The following is a 25311-nucleotide window of genomic DNA, read 5'->3' on the forward strand; positions in this document are numbered from 1 at the left end:
AGTTGTGTTAACTGAGTTAAATAAATGAATAATAAAGTAGAAAAAGAAAAAGGTAGAGAGATGAAAAAAGAATAAAGTAAGAGAGTAAAGTAATAGAGAAGAAAAGTTGTTGCTTTTTGCCAAAAAAGGAAATGACTCAGCTACAGTGGGACAACCCAAAAAAAGAATACGAAGTCATGCGTCTTAGAAAAAAAAAAACCCAAAAAAGAATACGACTCAGCTACGGAGGGAGTACAAAATAGTATACATAACAAGGAATGCTATTCTCAGTCAGAATATCAAATATATTGGCACAGAGACCATGTGAATATAATGACAAAAGCTTTATTGATTGTGTGTTGCAATAGAAGCTGGTTGGCGATCCTTACAACTTACAAGAAGAAGCCTTTAGACTATAGAAACAAATGAAGAAGAAGAATCAGAATCAGAACCATCACAGCACTGATGCAGTCTGATAAATTCGGCCTCGAATTCAAATCCTAAAACTGAATCCTACAAAATCATCAAAAAAACTCAGTTTGATCCATCATTTTTCTAGTCAGCTGGCTCCATCACCGTCGTAAAACCTGCACAGCAGACCAGTCAATCAGAAGAATGCATAAAGATTTTCCGACTTGTGCTCAACTACTCAGACTAAATTATAGAGATAACAGAAAAAATGTTGGAAACATCATTCAAACACCAAAAGTACAAACGAAAACACAGAGGCTAGGAACAGAATAAGATTATTCCAAGTGAAGCAAACTTGAAAATTATCGTAAAGCAGATATATGAAAGCGTTCCTTTTCTGAGAACTAGAAGAGTATCAATACCAAATAATTCAGACATATAATGAGAGTATTGTACCATGACATACCTCTTCACATGGCAGTAAAAGTAAACTTCACAAGGAACATAACTACACATGTGCGAGCACAACTCTGTGAGGTTTCGATGCTGAATTCAATAATGTTTTGTTAAACATATGAGGTGATAAAAAAAACTATTCGTATTTTACATGAAAAACCCATCAAACAAAATTTCTGCATTACAGGCTCAAATGGTGCACATAGAAACTGTGACCCAAGTGAAAAACTAAATCTTCAAAAAGCTGTGGAAAGAGAAACGTCATCTTTACCAAATGTGCTATCAACCAAATTGCTCGAATGATTCATAGGGGAACTGAGCCCATGTCTCCAAATGAAAAGGTGCAAGTAATACATAACACACAGCTACTACAACTGAACTTCAGTTCAGGAAGAGTTGGATACTGATTTCTTGTAAAAACCCGTGATACCTTACAAGATGATCATTTAAGTAAAGGTTAGAATGTGTTCCTTCCCTAAGGATTACATCCAAGTATGTGACAGCCCAACCTTTCCAAGGAAACATTTACAAGGAAAATAATGCATAATGTTGGATTGGCATCAAGTGTAGATACTATAATCATAATATGCTAGAGTAGATGATGATGTGGCGAATTTTTGATGGGAATAAATGCAAGTAATAAACGATCACAACACGGAAAATTACGTGGTTCGATTTACTGAGGTAAATCTACGTCCACGGGAAGAAGAGAGGGTAAATTTGTATTGCTTGGTCTCGCTTACAGATTACAATACTGATTTGCTATAAGATTCAGGATCTAGAGAGCTTAACCCTGGTCTATCTGATCTAAGTTCTATTTATACATTCGAACTAAGATCGTGGTTTGCAGCCCTGGTAGGGGGGTTGATAACTGCTTAATACCACTAAATAGATCGTGGGTGTAATGGAGGTCGTGGAGATCCTGCATGGGTCCACTATCTCCTTGTTCGGTCGAATACTGAGACCGAACTGCTGAACTTTGCCGATCAGCTTTTGCCGATCTGAGAGTTGAGCTCGATTGGTCGGCTTTTACCGAGCTATAGGCTGTGACCGAACTCTTTGGTTGTGCCGAACTGATACTCTTTCTTGGGTTTTGGGCTGATGGGCCGTCACTGCTATCGGGCTCGCAATTATTGTTTAGTTGTTTAGTTCGTATCCCATCACCACCCCCCCCGAAAAGCGAAGTAAATCACTTCGGCATTTTGTAAGGGGGTCAGGAGGCGTGCTCTGCACGTGTCTGCATTAAATGTGACAGCAAATCCGGCCAGAGAATCCAGAAAAAGTGGGATTTGAAACGGTGCGACGAATTTGAAATGCCTTTGCGAATCTGATAAATATTTCCTCTCTTCATCATTGGAATACTTTTGCGATTATTTCTTTTGTATTCTCTCTCTTTTTCGTAAAATTTTCTTCCGCTTCTTCAAGAATTTCTTCAGAGACTTTCGACCATCAAAGAGTAAGAATCATGTCTTCTTCTTCTGAATCTGTTTCTGAATCAGGTAGTGGTAGGAAGGGGGGTGAGGGGTCTTCTGGCCGGAAAAGGTCCGGGGAGAAGACGGTAGAATATTTTCACAGCATTTTGAGTAAGGATACTGTGATATCCTTACACGGAAAATATTTTCTTCCTGGGGGGTTAGTGGTGATTCCCGACGACATTCATAGGGCTAACTCGCCGCCGGAGGGTTATGCCACCGTTTACGAAGCCTGCTTAGAATGCGGGCTTCGTTTCCCTCTTCCCCCTGCCTTTGTAGAGCTTCTTGATTTTTTTCAACTTCCTTTGGGTCAGGTGACTCCAAATTCTTGGAGGCACTTATCGGCCTTTGCTGCCGAGCTGCGTAGACTAGAAAAGGATCTGTCTCTGAGGGCAATCCTTAATTTCTTTCAGTTTAAGAGAAAGGGATCCTGGTTTTACTTGATCCCTTTACAGCCCTTCAGAGCATTCTGTAAAACCAAATGGCTGAAGTGGCAAAATCGTTTCTTTTTTTACAATAGGACAGCGGCTCCGGACTTTTCCTGGAGAGGGCCGAAGTCTGTAATTCCTCATCCTCGGGTAGAACCGTTGGACGAGCTCGAGGGCGAGCTCAATAAGATTCCCATGATTAGGAAACAGTATTCGGAATCTGAGCTCGTCAAGGGTGACTTCGTGTTCGATTCCTCGTCTTCGGACGAAGAGACTGAAGGTGAGGATTTCTTTTTTATGCTTTACTGCTTTAGCGGCGAAAACTAACTTTGTTTTCTCGCTTTTTGGCAGTGAACATGCTAAGCAGGCTAGGTCGCAAATCCTCCGAATCCAAGGAGCCGGAGAAACAGAGAGCCACCAGCTCGGCGTCTGATGCCGAGAAGAATCCGAAGAGGCAGAAGACCTCTTCGAGTCAGTCTTCGGATCCAAAAAAGCCGGAATCGACTTCGGCAAAGGGGAAGGCGAAGACTCAGAAACCCCCAAAAGCGCCACAGAGAGACATTGTCCTGGGGGGTTGTGGATCCGGAGCGGTTGCGGCCACTTCGGAACATATCTCTGAGCCCTTTTTATGGCCAAAGGACTTTGTGGAGGTGAATTTCCTTCTTGATTTTCTGGTTTTGCTTCTTTCCTATATTTTTTGTGGCCCCTCTGTTGACTTTTTTCCTTTTTCCATTTTCAGAGGAACAATATGCTCTGCAAGCTCGTCACAGTTGAACTCTCTAAAGCGTCCAGCGATTATGATGAGATGCAGAGGAATTTGAATGCTGCTCGTCACCAGGCCGAACAGGCTCGGGCAGACTTTGAGGAGGCAAGGGCCGCTAGGATCTCGGCTCAGGATGAAGCCCAGCGTGCCAAAAACCAGCTCATCATCCAGAGAGAGCAGTCGAAACAGAGGGAGGCTGCTGCCGTGGTTGCTCAGGGGGAGGCTCTCCGTGTTTACACGGAGAAACTCTTTTTGAGCAATCAATTTTCGGCCCTTATCGGCGATCTGCTGAAATTGATGACCGATAACGCTGAGCAGGAACCCGAAGTCGTTTTGCCGCTGTATGGCCGAGAGATTGCAGCGCGCCTCCAGAGTCTGCCGCTCCTTGAGGAGCTTGTGTCTTCATCGGTCCTGCTTTCTGCTGAACGAGTCCGTAATTGCCGTGCTGACCGTGACGAGAACATGGAGGCCATCTTTGCCTCCTTGGGGCCTGTTTCACCCGCTTCAATTTTCAAAGAGGGTGAGCAGGAAAATGAGGCCGGCCGGGAGACCGAGCAGGAGGATCAGCAGACCGGCGATGGGGGCGCCGAGCAGGAGGGAGGGAGTAGGGAGGCCGAGGCTGAGACCGAGGTAGACAAGGAGAAAGAAGCTGAAACCCACAGAGAAGCCGGAGACGAAACTGGCGGAGTATGATTTCGTCTCCCTTCTCTTAGTTTAGTTTCTTTCTATTTGTAAAATGGCCTTGAAGCCCTCCTTGTGTAAATTTTTTCTTTGAATGAAAAAATTCTCCTTTCTACACTCGTGTCTTCTTTATAGCTTTTCTTAATCTCTTTTACTCCTATTGTGGTTTACTGCCTGCTCGGTAAACTGAAATGCCGAACTGACATAGCTGCTTCGTATTCTTTACTCTAAGGAGCTGGAGGTACTTCACTGGAAGCGGCTATACTCTTCGGTTTTAAATGAAGCTGAGAAAAAAGCTATAGATGACCAGATGAAGTATGACGAACTCTTGGCTCGTTTAGTGGAGCTGGAGTCCAACAATAAGGACTTAGAGTCCATAAGGAGAGATCTAGAGGCCGAGCTGAATACTGTCATCGCTGAGAGGACTGCATATGAAGACTTCATCAGCGGGCGCGGGGGAATGACTATATCCGAAGTTCAGAATCAAGTTGATGAACTGTGGGAGAAGCTTCATGTACTCCGGAAGAACAATGTGCTGGAGAGCTCGGCTTGCCAACAAGTTGTGAAATCATTGCGGCGCTTGGCTTCTCTGTACGACATCGTTCTTTCCCGGTGTCCCGCGATCGAGAGATTCCTTAGCCGTTTCCCGCTAACAGACGCTCACGCTCCAACTCAAACCTCGGATCCACTTACTCAAACTTCTACTCCAAATCAGCACCGGACTCAGGAGCAACCGGAAACGTCAAGACAAGAACGCCCTGAAGTTCGTAGAGGAGTGGTGAATATGAGTGAGCAAGATCAGCGAATGCTTCGTGAAGAGACTCTTCGCCGCCGAGGTGCTAGAACTTCCCGGACTCAGAGAAGAGGCGGTAGGTCGATCAGAGCATCTCGTCCACCTACTGATTCTTCAATTGCTCGGAACGCCCGAACTCAGCATCATGAGGACTTTTTGGATAGGTGGCTCAACTTTAGCAACCGTAGACAGTAGAGTAGTCCTTTGTAATGGTGTAACGCATTCTCGTAGGGCAGCGGAATTGTATGCCCCACAAGACTTAGTAAATGAAATTTTTTCATTTCGCTTCTATCACTGCGTATTTACAGTTCAGCGATTTTTTATTTCATTTATTGTACTCGTCCTCGGTCTTATGAAGTAAATTCTTCTTTGACCGGACTTAGTTAGTGTCCTTATTTGGCGAGTTTTATCGCTTGGATTGGACTTTCCCTGTACTCGTCCTCGGTCTTATGAAGTAAACTCTTCTTTGACCGGACTTAGTTAGTGTCCTTATTTGGCGAGTTTTATCGCTTGGATTGGACTTTCCCTAGTTAACCGGAGTGGTTTTCGGCTTATTGCAGTTCGTTTCAGACGAATTGCTTGTTTCTTAAGCTGAATTGTGGAATCTTGTATCTTCCTTAGGAGCTTGGACTCACAATTGTCTTTAATACATGCTCTAAAAAAAGGGGATCAGCCTTTAAGGAACAATATACCTCAGTAACATTTGTAAGAGACAAAACGCACATAACCCTAGGACCGAACTAGACACAAGAACAATAAAAATATGAAAGCACATAACCCTAGGACCGAACTAGACACAAGACTGACCGGACCTTGTCTCTTACAAATAGAACTTCTTGAGGTTGGAAATATGCCATGTTCGGGGTACTTGTTCTCCTGACATGTGGGTTAATTTATAAGACCCTTTTCCCAGGACTTCTGACACCCGATACGGACCTTCCCATGTGGGTTCAAGTTTGCCCAGCTTTTCTGCTCGGCTTACTTCATTGTTTCTCAATACGAGATCTCCCACTTGAAACTGCAGCTTTTTCACCCTTTGGTTATAATACCGGGTTACTTGCTCCTTGTACTTGGCTTCTTTTATGAAGGCCAATTCTCTTCTTTCTTCGGCAAGATCTAGTTCGGCTCTCAGTCCGTCGCCATTCAGTTCTGTTGAGAAATTAAGGGTTCGGGGGCTGGGTATGCCGATCTCAACCGGAATTACGGCTTCAGTGCCGTACACTAGACTGTACGGAGTTTCACCGTTGGAGGTTTTTGGTGTAGTTCGGTAAGACCATAGGACTTGAGGAAGATTTTCTACCCATTGTCCTTTGGCTTGTTCTAACCGAGTTTTTAATCATTTCACCAAAGTACGGTTTGTTACTTCCGTTTGTCCGTTTGCTTGTGGGTGAGAGACCGAAGTGAACCGCTGTTGAATATTCAACTCTTGGCACCAATTCTTGAATGTTTTGTCAGTAAACTGAGTCCCATTATCTGAAATGAGGATATGGGGTATGCCAAATCGGCAAACTATGTTCTTCCAGACAAAATCTAATGCCTTTGAGCTTGTTATCGTAGCTAATGGTTCAGCCTCCACCCACTTTGTGAAGTAATCCACGGCAACGATCAAGAATTTCATTTGCCGGGGAGCTTGTGGTAGTGGTCCTACTATGTCTATGCCCCATTGCATAAAAGGCCAAGGGCTTTGCATAGCACATAGATCAGTCTGCGGCGTCCTTGGGATATTTGCATGGATTTGGCATTTCGTACATTTCTTAACTAGTTGTACTGCTTCTTGTACCAAAGTTGGCCAATAATATCCCCATCTCAGAACTTTTTTAGCTAATGCTCTAGCTCCGATGTGGCTACCGCAAGATCCTTCATGAACTTCTCTAAGGATGTAATCCGTCTCTTCTGGTCCTACACATCGCAATAACGGTTGAAGGTAGGACTTTCTATATAGGACTCCTTCATGAAGTTCATACCGACGTGCTCGGCATGTGATTTTCCTTGCTTCTCTCTTATCCTCGGGCAGTTGTCCTTGATCTAGATACTTTAATATTGGCGTCATCCAGTTTGGTGAACTGGTTACTGAGTATACTTCAGCTTCATCAATGCTTCTGTGCGGTAATTCCTCCACCTTTGAGCTCGGATATGAGGCCAACTTACTTAAAGTATCTGCTCGGCTATTTTCCGCTCTGGGAATGCGGATTATCCGAAAATAAGAGAAATTTCGGCTAATACTTTGCGCTTTGTCCAAGTATTTTTTCATCCTTTCATCACGGGCTTCACTTGTACCCAGCATGTGATTCGCTATGACTTGTGAATCACAATGAATTTTGAGAGATTTGACAAGTAGACGTTGCGCTAACTGAAGTCCGGCAAGAAGGGCTTCGTATTCGGCTTCGTTATTAGTGGTTGGGAATAAGAACCGAAGTGAATAAGTTACTTCGTGTCCGTCGGGAGCGATAAGTAGAATACCAGCTCCACTTCCTGTCTTATTCGAAGCTCCATCCACGAATCCAATCCAACAGTCCGGCGGCTCTACTTCGGGTTTCTGGGGCAGTGTTAGTTCATCATTGGTAGGATTTTTCTGTTCGGCAATAGTAGGGATTACCTGATCGAACTTTACCTCTACAAGAAAATCTGCCAAGGCTTGTCCCTTGATGGCCTTCCGAGGTAGATATTCTATTGAATGTTCTCCCAACTCTATGGCCCACTTGGCAATTCTGCCCGATGCTTCGGGCTTAGTCAAAACTTGCCGAAGTGGAAGATCGGTTAAGACGCACACTTTGTGAGCATAGAAATATGGCCGCAGTCTCCTTGCTGCATTTACTAATGCCAGAGCAATTTTTTCCAGAGGTTGATACCTTGTTTCGGGACCTCTTAATGCTCGGCTTGTAAAGTAGATAGGACGCTGTTTTAGGCCTTCTTCTCGTACAAGCACCGCGCTAATGGTTTGATCTGATGCTGCTAAATATAAGAATATCACTTCGGCATCTGTTGGAGCAGAGAGAATAGGAAGTTCGGTTAAATAACTTTTGAGTTCGTCAAAAGCCTTTTTCTGTTCGGCTCCCCACTCAAACTTTGGTGCCTTCTTCAAAACATTGAAGAACGGCATTTGCTTCTCGGCTGCTTGGGAAAGGAATCTATTCAGTGCGGCTAGACATCCAGTTAGCCTTTGCACATCATGTATTGACTTCGGCATTACCATGTTCTGAACAACTTGAACCTTTAGGGGATTTGCCTTGAGTCCTTCCTTTGAAACCCAACAACCCAGAAATTTTCCCGAATCTACCAAAAAGGTACATTTTTGGGGATTGAGTTTGAGGTTGGCTTTTTTGAGCACGTCGAGAGTGGATTTGAGATTGTTTTCGTACTCCGAAGTGCTTCTGCTTTTAACAACTATGTCGTCAACATATACTTCAACCTCTTTTCCGATCAGGTGCCGAAATAGCTTATCTACCATCCTTTGATATGTGGCTCCGGCATTCTTTAAACCAAATGGCATCTTTTTATAAGCAAAAATACCGAAGTCAGTAATGAAAGCCGTTTTTGAAGCATCATTCTCATCCATTAAAACTTGGTGGTATCCTTTATACAAATCAAGAAAACAGAAAATTTCGAAGCCTATCAGAGCTTCTACTTTTTTATCTATGTTGGGAAGGGGGTAGCAATCTTTAGGACAGTGCTTATTTAGATCCGTAAAATCTATGCACATCCGCCATCCTCCTTCTTTTTTCTTGATCATCACAGGATTGGCCACCCAAGAAGGATATTTTACTTCAAATAATACATCCGCTTTCAGTAATTGGCGGACTTCGTCATGGATGACTTGATTTCTTTCTGCCGCAAAGAGTCTTTGCTTCTGTTTTATAGGCCGGACTGAAGGATCAATATTTAACCGATGTGTAATTACCTCGGGAGACACTCCAGTCATGTCCAACGGAGACCACGCAAAGACATCTTTGTACTCTTTGAGGAGCTGGATGGTCTTTTCCCGGAGTAGAGGTGTTCCCGCGAAACTGATCTTGACCGTTCTGGATGGATCGTCTTCGTTCATTTCGCCTGCCTCTGACTCCGGCTGCTGTGATTGCTATGCTTGATGGTGCCGATCTGATTGTTCGGCACTTTTAAGCGCAATCTGCAGACATTCTTTTGCTCTCTTTTGATCACCTCGGATGACTGCTATCCCTCCTTTAGTGGGGATCTTGATCGTGAGGTGATAAGTAGAGCAAATGGCCCGAACTGTGTTGAGCCAGTCTCTTCCCAGTATAATGTTATACGGGGATCGAGCTTTTACCACAAAAAACTCGATCATCGTACTGGAGCTAGTAGGCGCTCTTCCTACCGTAATCGGAAGGCTGATAATACCTTCAGGGCAGGTGTCCTCCTGGGCGAAACTTTTCAGAGGAAGTGGGGCCGGACTGAGCCGAGCTGGATCCACTTCCAGTTTATCAAAACATTCTTTAAAAAGAATGCTAACCGACGCTCCTGTATCCACAAACACTCTGTGGATCAGTTTGTTTGCTACTCCAGCTTGAATGACAATAGCGTCTTGATGAGGAGAAATGGCCGGGACGGGATCTGCATCTGAAAATGTAATCACTTCCTCCTTCTTCAGCCTTTTATGTGTTGGCTCCTCTCGGTTGAAGCCTCTGCGCTCTGATTTTAGAGACGATTTAGTCTTCCCGGCTGGGAGAGCGTCAATAGTCTGGATTACTCCATCATATTGCGGCTCGTCATCGTCTTCGGGATCCTGTTGCCTTTTAGGATCCTGAGGAGCGCAGTTCGCACTTCTCTGTTTCTTATTCTTTTTCGGCGGCTTGCTTTGGTATTTTTTTAACGTCCCTGCTTTCACAAGAACATCAATACCTGCTGCCAAATTTCGGCACTCCTCGGTATCGTGACCGTGGTCTTGATGGAAGGAGCAATATTTATCCTGACTTCGGCGCGTGGCCGATTTCGTCATCTGCTTTGGTTTTTCGAACATATCAGAATGCAGTTCGAAAATTTCCGCTCTCGACTTGTTCAATGGTACGAACTGAGCGGGGGGTTTCTCAAGATTGAGACGTGGTCCCAACCTGTCTTGTACCGGTGCCCTTTGAATTCTTTCAAAAGGAGTTCGGCGAGGATGCCCCTGATCGCTATGATCGGGCTTCCTCTTGTCTCCTCTGGAAGAGCTGTCTAAAGACCGTTTTCGACGGTCTGCCTCATCAGCCCGAGAAAACTGGTCCGCAATGTCCCACATCTCTTGAGCTGTTTGCGGACTGCATTCAACGAGCTTTCTGTAGAGAGCTCCTGGCAGAATTCCATTTTGGAATGCCGAAATGACAAGTAGATCATTGAGATCATCTACTTGTAGGCATTCCTTGTGGAATCTTGTCATGAAGTCGCTAATCTTTTCATCGCGACCTTGACGTATAGAAAGCAGCTGAGCCGAAGTGATTCGGGTTTCCGCTTTCTGGAAGAACCTCCTATGAAAAGCATCCATTAGATCTCTGTAAGATCTAATGCTGCCTTGAGGGAGGCTATCGAACCACCTTCTTGCGTTCCCGATGAGCAGCTCGGGAAACAGCTTACACATATGAACCTCATTGAGACCTTGGTTCGCCATATTATACTGATAGCGTCCCAGGAAATCATGAGGATCCACTAACCCGTCATAAGTCACTGACGGAGTTCGGTAATTCTGTGGCAACGGAGTTCTGGTGATATCATCCGAAAATGGAGTCTTCAGCGCTCCATACATAGCGAATCCGACATCTCTCCGGTATGGTGGAGATGGAGTTCTCCTGTGGTTTCGGTAACAAGGAGGAAAAGGAACATGTCGGTGGTGAGGATTCTTTCTCCTGGAAGATACGACACTACTGCGGTAGTGACTTTCATGTCTGGAGGGGGAGGGAGAATCCGCCGTTTTCTTCTCCGGCTTTTGGCTCTTTTGCAGGAATGTTAAGAACTCATCCTGCTTCTCAGCCAAGAACAACTTGACAGCCTCATTCAAATCGGGCTGCTGGGGAGGCTCGGTGCGAAGAGAACTGGAGGCCGATTTCTCCCGAGGCTGTTTTCCAGACCTACGGGCTGGACTAGCTTCCTCACCTTCATCACGGACGGAAGTATGGGTATTATGTGACCTGGTACGCATTTTTTTTGGTGGAAAAGGATCAAAAACTCGCTTTTATCACAGTTTTGGTTCTCTGTTTCCCACAGACGGCGCCAGTGATGATGTGGCGAATTTTTGATGGGAATAAATGCAAGTAATAAACGATCACAACACGGAAAATTACGTGGTTCGATTTACTGAGGTAAATCTACGTCCACGGGAAGAAGAGAGGGCAAATTTGTATTGCTTGGTCTCGCTTACAGATTACAATACTGATTTGCTATAAGATTCAGGATCTAGAGAGCTTAACCCTGGTCTATCTGATCTAAGTTCTATTTATACATTCGAACTAAGATCGTGGTTTGCAGCCCTGGTAGGGGGGTTGATAACTGCTTAATACCACTAAATAGATCGTGGGTGTAATGGAGGTCGTGGAGATCCTGCATGGGTCCACTATCTCCTTGTTCGGTCGAATACTGAGACCGAACTGCTGAACTTTGCCGATCAGCTTTTGCCGATCTGAGAGTTGAGCTCGATTGGTCGGCTTTTACCGAGCTATAGGCTGTGACCGAACTCTTTGGTTGTGCCGAACTGATACTCTTTCTTGGGTTTTGGGCTGATGGGCCGTCACTGCTATCGGGCTCGCAATTATTGTTTAGTTGTTTAGTTCGTATCCCATCAGTAGACATTAGAGAGAAATCATCTAGGAGAATATCAATATTTTCCACAAAAGGTAGCTTGTACATCAAATATGTTGCAACCTAATTCTCAGACTTCTCCAGCATATGTATTAATTTTTAATAAGCTACATGAATATAGCTAACCATTTGGATTTCCTTGCTCATAAAAGCTTTTGAGAAGATTGATGGCTTATGTTGCCATTATTCCTCCAGTGCACTGAAATCCCTTCTTTTTTTTGAAGTTCCATCACTGAGAGAAAATTTAAATAGCACATCACAAAATGAACAATCTTGAATCATTTCAATTTGTCAAAGAGAGAAAACTCCCACAAAATCGAACCACAACCTCCGAACTTATCATTTGCACAGCAATAATATACTTCTTCTAGTCCTGATAGGGAACCACGAAATGGCAAGCCAAAGTTCAAAATTTCAAATATCAATAAGAACTTGACTTCTACTATGCAATACTTTTCAGAATTGCAGTGCTATTATGCTAGTTCATAAATTAATTCAGTCAGCGTTGCGCCAGCTGGATGACAAAAAATAAGACTTCTACTATGCACATCTTACAATCAAACAATTATTTTAAATTAACTTCACTTAATCCACAACCAAAGAGAACAATTAGAATACCAATTTTCAGATTTAAATATGTAGCAAAAAATAAAAAGAAAGATTACCCCACAGGCACTTCAAGGCTGTCCAATGCTAACTTTGCCTGGCAGAAGAAAGCCGGATAAGAATTTGATGTTTTAAAACAGCTCACACTATAGAACAGGCAAGGCACATGATCATAAAAGTCTAGAAACTATGACTTAAGCAAAAACCTCATTTAAAAAAGTTGAGGGTTTCCTCTTTTCATTGATTTTAACAATTAAGAAAATTAGAACGAGAAACAAGAGGTGAATAGATGGTGAATAATGCACTGTGTATAGTATTGATTGTGATATCAGTATAATTGAAAACTTTGAAAATGCAATAACATATTAGCATTTGTAGAATCAGATTTTGTTAATTCATATAATACCAAATGAATTTTAATGTGAAAAATGTGAAAGTGGTGGCCAATAAGGCAAGAAGATGATTTATGGAGATATATTATTTCACGGCCCAACCTTTGTCAATCTGTAGTGTAAAGCATAAGTACAAATATTATATAGTTATAAAGGAAAAATCACAAAGTTTTGATTTTCTTAATTGTCCCATCCGTCCTATTTCTGGTGAAATTGGGGCTGGAGTGGCGGATGGAAAATTACATGTACAAAACGTGGAAAAGCCTACAAGGATAAAATGTGCGGCGAACTATTTTAAACGACATTGTTTTTATTGTGAACTAAAGTTTAAATATAAAACTAATTTCCAATTCACCATTTTCTCTCTTACTCCCCTTTCTCTCGTTGTTTCCCTCCTTTTTTCAAACAACAAATGGCTTCACCTTCTCTCTTTACTTCTCCTCAATTTTTCTCTTCACTCCCAACCCCTCCCCCTAAACCCTCCATTTCCGACAAAGAAGCATATTTTTGGAGTATAATTCTAGAGGGAAAAGAATACCTCAAGTATGTAGATAACTCAAAAATTCCCAATCTTGATGAGCTTCTTCTGAGCACATTTGTTTTACGACAGGTTCTCGACGTCCGGCACCTCAACCCTCTTAACGACGCTATTTGCCACCAAAATAACTCCAGCGGGGATTGTTGACAAGGGCAAGGGCGATTTGCAAGTACATTAATTTCCTAAAAGATGCAACGTGTGTTGAGGGAAACAATCCAACTGAGAGTCACTGAAAGCTTTACAACCATGACATTATTTAGTTTGAATCAAAGATTCTTCAATGTAGAATACAGCCTTAATTAATGCCAATAAAAGTGGATAAACAAAAAGAGGTCGGATTTCAGATTTATTGAGTACACTAGATAAGTATCAGTTGCAATCACATCCTTGCAACCTATAAGAAAACCCAATATCATTCTGGGAAAATCGGGTTTATGGGGCACTTTACACTAAAGATTACGTAAATGTACCCATTTTGTTATCTATTCCAAAAATGGGAAAAACGCCAACCACATTGGCGTTTCTATTAGTAAAAACGCCAACCTCATTGGCGTTTATCTTCGCGTCGTATTGGAGGTGTATTTTCGCCAAATACAGCGGCGGAAAAAAACGCCAATGAAGTTGGCGTGTTTTTAGCTAAAACGCCAATGTAGTTGGCGTGTTTAATTAATAAAACGCCAATGCAGTAGGCGTATTTACTAATAAAAACGCCACTGAGGTTGGCGTGTTATTCTTAAAAACGCCAATTTGAGCGGCGTGTTTCTGTTGAACCATATCCTTATCAGATCTCCCCCAACATCGCGACCCTAAACACTTTCCCTCCCCAAAACGCGAAAACCCTTCCCAAACGCATAAAAACCTTTCGCTCGGGTCGACCCGGTGGTGGATTTAAGCGTGGATATTTTGAATTTGGCTAATTCTTTCAACCATTAGTCCTTCTAATCGGTTAGTCTATCAAATTTTAGACTCATTCTTCTAAACATTAGTCTTCCAATATTTGATTGATTGTTGTGATAATATATATTGTAGTGTAATTAATATAATAGTTTGACCAATTATTATGGGTACACTAATATTTTGATGGATTATTATGATAGTATATATTTTAATGGAAATATTTTGACCAATTGTTATGCTATTATATGTTATAGTATATTTTATGGATTGTTATGATAATACATATTGTAGTGTATTTAATAGAATTATTTTGTCAATTTTTTGGCTGACTCTACATAATGATGAATGTAAAAATAATACATATTTATTTGTGTTTTACATTATTGCAGATAGTATGACGTGGTGTGTCAATTTATATTGGGGTGGAAAGATAATTCCCGGAGCAGTTATTTCGTATGATCCTCCTTTTGCTAAAGGATTCATTATGTTGGATGAAACAATTTCGTACGATGACCTTGTGGAAAAAATTTGTGAAAGGATGGGGATAAGCATATATGAAAACAATATTCAAATAATATGGAAACGTACTATATGCTTTGGATCCGGAGTCACGTTTATAGGTGTTCAACTAGAAGAAGTATGCATGCATCTAATGTTTAGTGAGAGTATGGTTATTGGAGGTGTAATTGAATTATATGTTGAGTATTCGGCAATTACTCAACATCATAGTCATCATGTCATAAGTTATGATGCTGGTACGTCAACGAGAGCCCAAGAACCATATTTTGCTGCAACACAAGATTTTGATGTTGGTACGTCTACGAGAGCCGAAGAACCATATTTAGCTGCAACACAAGATTTTGAAGCTGGAGGCGTGCATTTAGGGGATCGTGACAATTGTGATGTGGTGGAGGACATAATAGGTCCTGATAAAGCCGACTTTCTTGATCCACAATCACCTTATAATTCTGAAGATTCCGACACGGTTAGTACAGACTCAGATGGTGATCCGTCGGATGATGAACAATTTGTTGCTTCAAGACCATCCATTCCACTTGGAGAAACAGCAGTTGGAGAAACATCAGTTGGTGGAAGGGCAGTTGGAGGAAGAGTAGTTCCACAGTTCCCACAGCCTGGAATCAACTACTTTCGCACCTTACCAGGTCCATATGATAGTTTTGATCCCAAAAACTTTGAGCGTGATGATCCCAGTGTGCATTATTGGAGTGAAAAGGATCCTACCAATGTCGGTTTGCATACTAAATTTAGAACGAAGTTGGAATTGAAGGCAGCTGTGACTCATTGGCATTTGGAAAAAATCCGACAATATACAGTTGTTGAAAGTAAAGGAAAGAGATGGCATGCAGTTTGTAAGTGGCCACAGGGAAATCCGAAAGATACGTCCTTACCTAAATGTTTGTGGGAGTGCCGAGCAACACTGAGGAAGCATGATGAACACTGGCAAATTAGAGTGTTCAGCACTGCTCATACTTGCATGGGGGATCGTAACTATAATGGCCACGCTAATCTTTCGTCGGGTATGATAGCGTTGAGTGTTCGCCATCAGATAGAAAACGATTCTTGCTACAAGGTAAAAGCAATTGTGGCGGATATTGAAAATAGATTTCATGTCAAAGTTAGTTACAAGAAAGCATGGTATGCTCGGAGGACAGCGATTGAGCTTGTATACGGTGGATGGGAGTGGTCGTTCAAAGTTTTACCAGCTTATTTGAATGAAGTGCAAAGACAAAATCCTGGCACAATTGTGGAATGGATGCACGATGACATATTAAGCAATGGTATGAACAAGGTATTCAAGTACGTATTCTGGGCTTTTGGACCAGCTGTGGAGGCTTTTCAACTATGCAAACCAGTTTTAACGGTTGATGGAACTCATCTACGTGGACGATGTCGAGGTAAAATTCTTATTGCCGTTGGATTTGATGCTAATAAGAAATGTTTGCCTGTTGCATATGCCATTGTTGATGAGGAAACCAAAGAAAGTTGGAATTGGTTTATGGAACGCATTAGACTTCATGTAGCAAAGCATGAAATATGTGTCATATCTGATAGGCATGTGGGAATCATAGATGCAATGAATTCTCCCATATGGAAAGAAGAACCCAATGTGGGTCATCACAGATTTTGCTTGGTACATGTTAGAAAGAATGTTTTGCAGAATCACAAAGGTATCATGGTCAAAAGACTTGTTTGGAAAATTGGTATTGCTACCAAGAAGCGCAAGTTTAAGATCAGACGTCGTTTACTTCGAAACGTCAACAACGAGGCTTTGCAGTACCTTGATGCCGTGGAGTTAGAAAAATGGAATCTGGCGTATGACAAACACAAAAGATGGGGTGAGGTTTCCACTAATATGGTGGAATCTTACAACAATGTGTTGAGAGGCGCAAGACAACTCCCAATTAAAGCTTGCATTGATATGATATTCTGGAGGACAATAGAATGGTTCAATGACCGGTCAATTGCATCAACACAGTGTGCCACACCACTTACCCCGTGGGCGCATGAAAAGGTGTGCAAAAATGATGCAAAAGGTCAATTGCATAATGTGAGAGCACCCAACACAATTGCAGGGCATTATGTGGTTCGAACAAAGCGTCGAATTGGTGGAAAGGGCGCTAATAAGTGGAAGGTAAAGTACTTGGACTCGCACTGCAAATGTCAAAAGTGGCAGATGTGGAGACTTCCATGTTCACATGCAGCGGCAGTTGCGCGTTTTAGAAACGACAACATGCTGTCGCTTGTTGATCCCGTATACCGCACAAGTGTTTGGGTACACCAATATTCTACGGTGTTCAATCCACCCAGACACCAAGATTATTGGGCCGTGCCTGAATGGACTTTGCAATGTTCACGAGCTCAGTTAATGCCTAAAAGTCGCGGTCGATACCGTACTACTAGGATTCCTAATCAGATGGATGTCCGTGAAGCTGACCAGCCACGAGCCCGACGCCGATGTAAACATTGCCGTCAACCAGGTCACGACAGGCGCAACTGCCCGAATGCTCATTCAAGGATGGATACTCAGTTGGTAGATGATGCCGCTGACGATTTTATGCATCCACCTCCACCAAGGATGGATACTCAGTTGATAGATGATGCCGCTGACGATTCTTTGCCTCCACCTCCACCAAGATATGCAGTTCGAGGTCGTCATTCTGTCAGTCACACTGATGATGTCGATCACGATTTTATGCCTCCACCTCCACCAAGATCTGCAGTTCGAGGTCGTCACTCTGTCAGCCACACTGGTGGTACAGGCGAACACATCGGTCTCAGTGATGTCCCACATTCTCCACCTCGGTCTTCTGTGCGAGACGAATATTTTGGGGTTGATTTAGAGAATGTCGTTGTGCGAGAGACTCCTCCGTTTAGACTCTCAACCGCCAGAATCGGGAAGGGGATCCGTAGCTTTTTTACGCGGAAAAGGCGAGACAATTGAACGTATGCATTGTGTAATATTGGATTTCTGTATTTAGCAAGATTTGGACTAATGTATAGGGTAATATTTGTATGTACTTATATATTGAATAATGATGAAATGATTAAAAACTCTAACTGTGGGAGCGTTTTTTATAGGACACGCCGATGTGAGTGGCGTGTTTAAAGAGACGCCTACATAATTGGCGTCTTTTCACTTTAAAACGCCAACGTGAATGGCGTGTTATTGCTGAAACACGCCAACGGGACTGGCGTGTTTGTTCAGAATGTCCGCTTTCGGCGTAGAAAAAACGAGCAAAGAAAAAACTAACTTAAAAACGACTCTCCGCGGACGGTTTTCTGCTTGGTTCGTCGTTTTGCCTTTTGCCTTATGGGTACGTCCACGTCCATTGCAGAGCGCTGCGAAGGAGGGTAGTCCATCAGCTGAGGCTCCCCGGATATCTGCAGTCCTTCTTCAACCATCCTCGAAATGGTTTCCATATCCGGACAGAAATGTCCTGTCGCAGCTCGGCCACTTAGAAAGTGGCGTATTTTGTGAAGCGTCTCCACCTACAATTTTTCAAAGTTAAGTACATATCATAATATGAATTTGAATAAGTAATCAGGGTTTAGTTAAGTATAAATAATGTACCGTAAAGTTATGAGAAGATGCGGTTTCGTGGAATCCCTCTTCAGCATGCACGCCGGGTTTGGTTAAATACACCACAGTGATCTGGCGAAACCAATTCATATATTCTTCCGTTGCAACAGGCTCAGTACTGTCCTCCAGATCAGTCCATATCGTAAAGTGTCTGTTGTCCCACTCCTGTATATAATTGGCGTGCCATTGAACCCAATTCCGACCCAGCTTTTCCACGGCGATCCTGTTTCAAAAAATCAGAACCGTGGAACCGGGGGAGATCCGGGATATACGGTTGGACAATCCCGAATTGGCGCAACACTCGGTTGTGGCAGGTGTGGCTCAGCCAGATTCCAACAAATAAGCGTTGTGATCGACATCCATATAGGACGACAGGCATCACAACTTTCCGGCAACTCCCGGTGGAGATAAGGCCTCCAAATAAACTACATGTGATACAAATTTTTCAAAATAATTTCCATAAAAACAAAAAACAAAAAACCAAAAACATTTTATAAATATATGAAGTACCTGATTAGGATGCATCATGGAGAACTGATCTCGGAAATTTTCAACACAATGTCCGGGTGCTTTTACATATGACGCCGGGCCCATTCCATCTAAAAAATTTAAATTATGAGCGAAGAACACGAAAATTGATGAACATTAAGTTTAAAAACGCAATTAATGAACAACTTACGCGCTTGCACATGGTAGATAGTCTGTATGCACGGGATCTAACATCCTCGGTCTAATATTTGGGATTCTCTCCCAAGCCCAAAGTTGTAATAGAGTTAAGGCTCCCCCTACATCCGTCCTCTTACCAACGGCCGCTTCACACAAATTGTGGTACAAGCAAGCAAGCGTCGCCCCACCCCAGCTATATGTAGAACACCGTTCTATATCCATGAAAAAGTGTAGGTAGAAGAACGGAATTTTATTTCCGGTGGCGTTGGGGATCATCAGACCACCAAGTAATAGCAGACAATAGATACGAGCCCGCTGAGCATATATGTAGTGTTCGTGGTCATCAGACAGCTCAATCCTCAATTGGCGCGATAAGCTCGTCTGCTTAAAAGCCATTTCCTTCAACTCGGATGCTTCCGGTATGAATCCTAGAAAATCCATACACCTGTCCGTCCAATATCCCGCGTCCGTCGGGGGGATGTAAGTTGTCAGAGCCTCTCCATCAACTTTCAGGCCCCATAAGACCTCCACGTCTTCCAGTGTCACAGTCGCTTCACCGACTGGAAAGTGAAACGTGTGAGTCTCTGGCCTCCAACGTTCAATCAGAGCTGTGATAAGATGGTGGTCAATTTCTTTTGGTTTACCACACCTTAACATACCCCCAAACCCCATCTGGTCCACTATTGCCAAGACATATTGCTGGATGGGAACATCCCAAATTTTTCCTTCAAATCGTCGGCAGCGTACATCTTCGGATGGAACTCCTGCCCATATGTTGTTAGAGACGTGTTGTCTCTGAAAATATAATACAGATGGATCCGCATGACCACATGCAAGCCGACGACGAGAGGTTGAAGATGATGCCATAATTTACCTACATAATTCAAATTCAACAATAACCAACCATAACATTTAATCCAATTTCATAAACCAAATTCAACAATAACCAACCATAAACCATTTCAATAATTAGATACAATTTAATCCAATATCACAAAATTGAACACCAACATCAAATAAGCAAGTTACACAACATTGCACATTCAAAATCATAAACCAATTCACCTACACAAAATTAACAATTTCAATTAACAATTCGCCCAACCTACCAATTTCAATTTTGCCTAACCTAAAATTTTCAATTTGTCCAATTTCAATTTGACAAACCTAACAATATAAACAAATTTAACAATCTAAACTAATCAACCAAAACCCACATAAATCAAAACAATTTGCCCAATTTTTTAGCTATAAAAACCCTAGGGTTTAGGCTTATAATCAAATTTATACACAAATGAACTTAAACCCAACACAATCCAACATAATAATCAACAATAATATCATTCAACCAATCCAAAATGCATAATATTTCTACTCAATTCACAACCCATTACAAACCCTAGCTATCCACCAATTACTATAATTATGTAAAAGGTAAGCATACTAACCGAATAAAATAGATGAATTTGGGGGAGAATAGCACCGATTGATGAATGTAGGCCGAAATCACGGAGAGAAGGCGCGCAGCTGGAGAAATCGCGAAGGCTGTGTGTTGTGAGGTTTTCGCGATTTGGGGGAGGAACGCCTGGTATATCAGTCTGATTAAACACGCCACTCAGGTTGGCGTTTTTTATGATTAAGTAAATACGCCACTCCGGTTGGCGTCTTTTACAAAACGTCAATATGTTCGGCGTTTCAACAAAGAAAACACGCCATTTACAAATGCGTTTTTTTATTTATACACGCCAACCAAGTTGGCGTGTTTAATCGTAATTACAATCCGAGAGCATACACCCAAAATACGGCACAAGTATAAAACGCCATCATCGTTGGCGTATTTACCTTAAAACACGCCAATGACGTTGGCGTATTTACTAATAAAAACGCCAATGTGGTTGGCGTTTTTCCCATTTGTGGAATAGATAACAAAATGGGTACATTTACGTAATATTTAGTGTAAACTCCCCCATAAACCCGATTTTCCCATATCATTCTCAACTAAGTTAAATCTTATCCAGTCCACATACAAACATCAGACCACAAAAGTAGCAAACACATAACAATTGTACCATAAACTTCTAAATCGTACTACAACAACTTCTATGTTGCCAATTATAGCCTGATTTCAAATTCCAACAAGCCACACCTCAGAAGTCGCCAATTATAGCATCTAATGACGGGGATAACAATATCAAATATTACGAGGAGCCCCTAAATACTCCTTCCTACCTGAGGGGAAGAGGTGGAGACGGTAGTGCGGTCGGTGTAAGGCGAGCCTAAGCCTAGAGGCGTGGGCCGCAGACGAGGAGCAGCGTCGAGTCGGAGCCTCTCGGAGGGCCGGCGACGATGTGAAGTGAGCTGAGAGAGAGGATCGCCGCGTTTTTTTCTCAAAATAAGCACTTTTTAAAACGTGTTCATGTGCAACACGTCACCATTGAATGAATCGCATTTTTCCCGAATTCGTAGTTTATTTAAAAGCTTTTTGGGGGCTAATTTTTATTTATGCATGAATTAAAAAAAAATCATATGGCTGCATAATATATACACTTCTTTCTTTTTAGTCCATCTCCAAGAATAAACAAAAAAAAATTATTTCTAATAAGGTGGGATCTATTATCCACTAACAATACTTTAATTATTTTATGTTTCTACTTCCCTCTTATTTTACCAATTGTATATTAAAACATGTGTATAACTAAAAGTGCATTTCTGGATCAGGCTGGGTTGTTATTTGCGCACTTGATGTGTTACTTGGTCAAGCTACGACCTTTAGCCTTTAACTTTCGGCTTATTTTCTAACTCTCAACTACTGGGACAGGTTACAAAATTTTTCTTGCCCCTCCCATTTTTTTCTTCTTTCTTCAGCTTTTCTCAACTTTTTTCAACAACTTTTCTCTCTCTTTTTTTTTCTTTCTTTTGTTCGAACTAATCAATCTAACCGATCAACCCTGACTGACTAACTTACCCAACCCGGCTACCCTTTTATTTCGGCTTTTCTATTGCCATCCCTTTTTTCTTTTGAAACAATCCATCTCTCGACCCCTTTTTCTCATGTGTTACAAAATTTTAAAAAAATTGGTTTTAAGGCTTCAAAAGATGGGTGAAAGTGTATATGGCTCAACGTGGCTTTCTAGGGGGTTCCTTGTTTGATGAGGTGGGTCCGTGAACGAAAGAAGAAATGGCTCAATTGGTTAAGTCCTAATGCCTTTAGTCCTTACTACTTGTGCAATTTTCATCTAAATATCAAAAAGTAACCTCTCGTAATTTTTTCTTTGTAAAAATAGTAGAAAGTGTTCTACTTTGGCTTATAACTCACATATATAGAGGCTTTCACAGAAGGTTTTAAAATTGAGCATTTCCATTATACTTGCGTCGTTCAAACTGATGAAGTTAGGCAATCAAGTTTCACATGCAAACATACTGTATCCTTTTTCTTACTCTTTTCCAGGCATTCATATCTTTCATTTATCCAATTGCATGCATACTGCCCTAATTATCACTAACTGATTGTTTTGCATTTTTATAAATTGACATGAATGATTCAATTAGGCTAACCCTCCCCCCTCCCAATGTATATTAGCTCGCCCTCGAGCGACTTGATGCAGTGGAGAAAGGGTTAGGCAACGGCACAGATTAAACAAATCAAGGAAAACTTCTCACACTTAGACCAGGGCTAAGTGGGAGATAGTGCCAAAAAACAAAGCATGTCGAAAAACAGAAAAACATGAACAAAAACACATAGGCAGTAAAAACTGAGCAGAGAATACATAAACTTCTCACACTTAGACCCGACAAAGGTCTAAGTGCGAGATGAATCAAAGTATTTATACAGACCAAATATTCAAATTAAAAATAACAGAAATTGTTGAAGTTTGAAACGAGCTGAGTCAGGGGGGATATACTAATTCTTCCGGTGTGGCTGAGCATCTGGAGCAGAGGATGGCCTGGTAGGAGTGGAGGTGCGCCGTCCTTGAGGTGAGCTTGTTGAGGGAGGTGGTGGGCGCCTCGCGCTGGGCTGTTGCGCCAAGGTGCTGGCCGGGTCGCAGACCGCTTCCAGCATCCTCTCCATCGCCATCCCAACCCTGGTCATCAGGACCAGTTGGACGTGGGAATTCTCCATGAGCTGCTGCATCATTTGCTCCATGCGGAGCTTCCATCCATCTTCAGCTTGAGCAGCCTCCTCATGAAGTAGAGCTCCGCCAGGGTTATGATAGCCATGGTATTGGCTTGACCCAGCAAGTTGTAGTCTAGGTATATAAGGGCAAGGCGTAGGGCTAGGTTGGCGATGTGAGTACCCCTGGACTCAGAGGCTTTAAAGGCTGGCGCTCTCTCGTGGCTCAGTGCCTTCTAGACGACCTGCTGATCGAAGTCGAGCTTCCGGTGCGGGAGGCCGATATCATGCCCGAACCACTCCCCGTTGGCTACCTGGGCTTCTTTATAGAGTCTCATCCTGTCAGAGAACTCATTTAAACTCATCTTTTGGCCACGGCCAAACACCCGGAATGAGACGCTCTGTGCTGCCGGTAAACCGGAAGGAAGTGAAAAATTCCTTAGCCAGGACCTCCGGAACCGGGGTCTCATCCACCTCTAGGAGCCATTCGAATCCAATGCCGGTGATGTACTCGGTGAAACGCTCCTTGATTTGTATTTTTTCCAGAGAGGGCTGGTGGAGTTTCTTCCCTGCCTTCAGCCGCTTCTGGGTGGTCACCCGCTGGTTGACCTCCTCCTGCCACTTGGGATTGTCGAACTCTAGCATCTGTTGGCGGAGGTCTGCGGTCAGGGCCACAGTTGGTTTGGAGTAGTCGGTGGCAGGGGGTGTTGCAGGCCTTCCTTGTTGCCTCCTGGACGTCCGGGTCCACCCCTCGGTGTCACTGCCTTCGTCTTCTTGTCGAGGCGGTGGGGATTCTGGCTGGTCGGCGTCTCTGATCACTATGCCCTGGTTGGCGGGCCGGCTTTTCTTAGGAGGAGGAAGAACAATCTCCTTCCCCTTTCTCTTCCTCTCTCTCTGTGCATGGCTGTCATCTGCAGCCTCATCTTCATCCACCAGGCGCCGCACGACGTGGGGCCTCTGTTCTGGCTCCTCCTCCCTCCTCGGCTTATTGGCCCTCTCCGCTTCCTCTAAAAGCCGGTCCATACTCATACAGCGCGTCCGGCGACGCAGCGGCTGCTCCTCCCTCTCCGGCTCATCCTCCACATTTGGAATGAAGTTCCATTCCGCCTCCCTTTGTTGTAGTAGAATATCGCTGGGAGGAGGCGGAAAGTCCTCCAGGTCGTCATCATCGATCTCCACCACCTCTACTTGTGGAGGCCCTTGAAACGGAGCAGAGTTAGAACCCCCGCCACTCACATGTGGCGGGATGTTTAGGGCGGGTGTGCCCTCTTCTGGTCCGGGGCTAACCCGGCCAGGATCGCCAATGAGCGGCTCTAACTCCGCTCCTCCCCGCTGCAGGGTAGATACGCCCTGGGTGTCAGCGGCGACAGGTTGTGCTGGGCCATCCTCCCCTTCCTCTTCGCCAGAGTCGTCCCCACTGTACTATACCAGCGGGAAGACGGGAGTAGGTTTAGGAGCGTGGGGAGGGGATTTTGTTTTGGTGGGAGAAGGTGGGGGATTTTGGGATGTGGGAGTTGGAGCGGGATTGTCAGACCGAAAAATTCCTAATTGTGCTTTAAGGGTGGCGTAAGCCGCCGCGGAATCTGTCCCGGTGGGTAAGCTGCGGAGGAGGCCTCTAGTCGCCTCTGGAAAGCGGGGTCCACTTCACGGGGTGGAATGGAGGCGCTGGGTTGTGGAGGTGGGACCACCGTGGTTAGCGTGGAAGGTCCACGGCCACTACTGCTAGCGCTGGGAGCTTCCTCACTGGATGATGTGGTGATTTGTGTAATCTTCATCGTTCTGATCTCTGGGGGGGTTTGTTTTCTCTGTCTGTGTGTGGAAGTGGTGGTGCTCTGGCTACGGTTCTGAAACTTGAGAGAAAATGGATGAGAGCAAACAAGCATATTGTAGGTAGTTGGGAGAAAAAGTGAAGTACAGTGCAGAGAACTCCCTTTTAAAGCCAATGCAGACTGTTGGTATCCGTACGACTCTTTGAGTACCGGCGTGCCTTTTTAGAGCGAAAGCTGGCTTGGCTTCCTTGATACACTACTTCCTCTAGTACGACTTTTCAACGCAACAGTTTGCCTTCTCTGACATTTCGTCTGTCCGCGCTTTTTCAAATGAGCACGTCCTTTCATCACACTACCTTGATCAATCAAGTCACTGTAACCACATAAATTAAATCTAAATTCCAACTGATCAAGCGGACAAGTGATACCAGATGAATACTCAAATATTAACCACTTGATCAGTTTCT

The 25311-nt window shown here is 43.3% G+C and overlaps 1 long non-coding RNA gene across 1 annotated transcript; it reads right to left on the bottom strand.

The window, feature by feature from the left end:
* Window positions 1-304: 304 nt before the first annotated feature.
* LOC121780794 lies at window positions 305-21409 on the bottom strand. Its single transcript, XR_006046095.1, has 5 exons — window positions 21194-21409; window positions 13300-13481; window positions 12429-12466; window positions 11890-11995; window positions 305-566 (listed from the first exon to the last, which is right to left on the bottom strand). It is a non-coding gene; the product is annotated as an uncharacterized LOC121780794 (long non-coding RNA).
* Between the last annotated feature and the right edge of the window lie 3902 nt (window positions 21410-25311).

This window comes from Salvia splendens, chromosome 20 (assembly GCF_004379255.2).
Source record: "Salvia splendens isolate huo1 chromosome 20, SspV2, whole genome shotgun sequence".
NCBI lineage: Eukaryota > Viridiplantae > Streptophyta > Magnoliopsida > Lamiales > Lamiaceae > Salvia > Salvia splendens.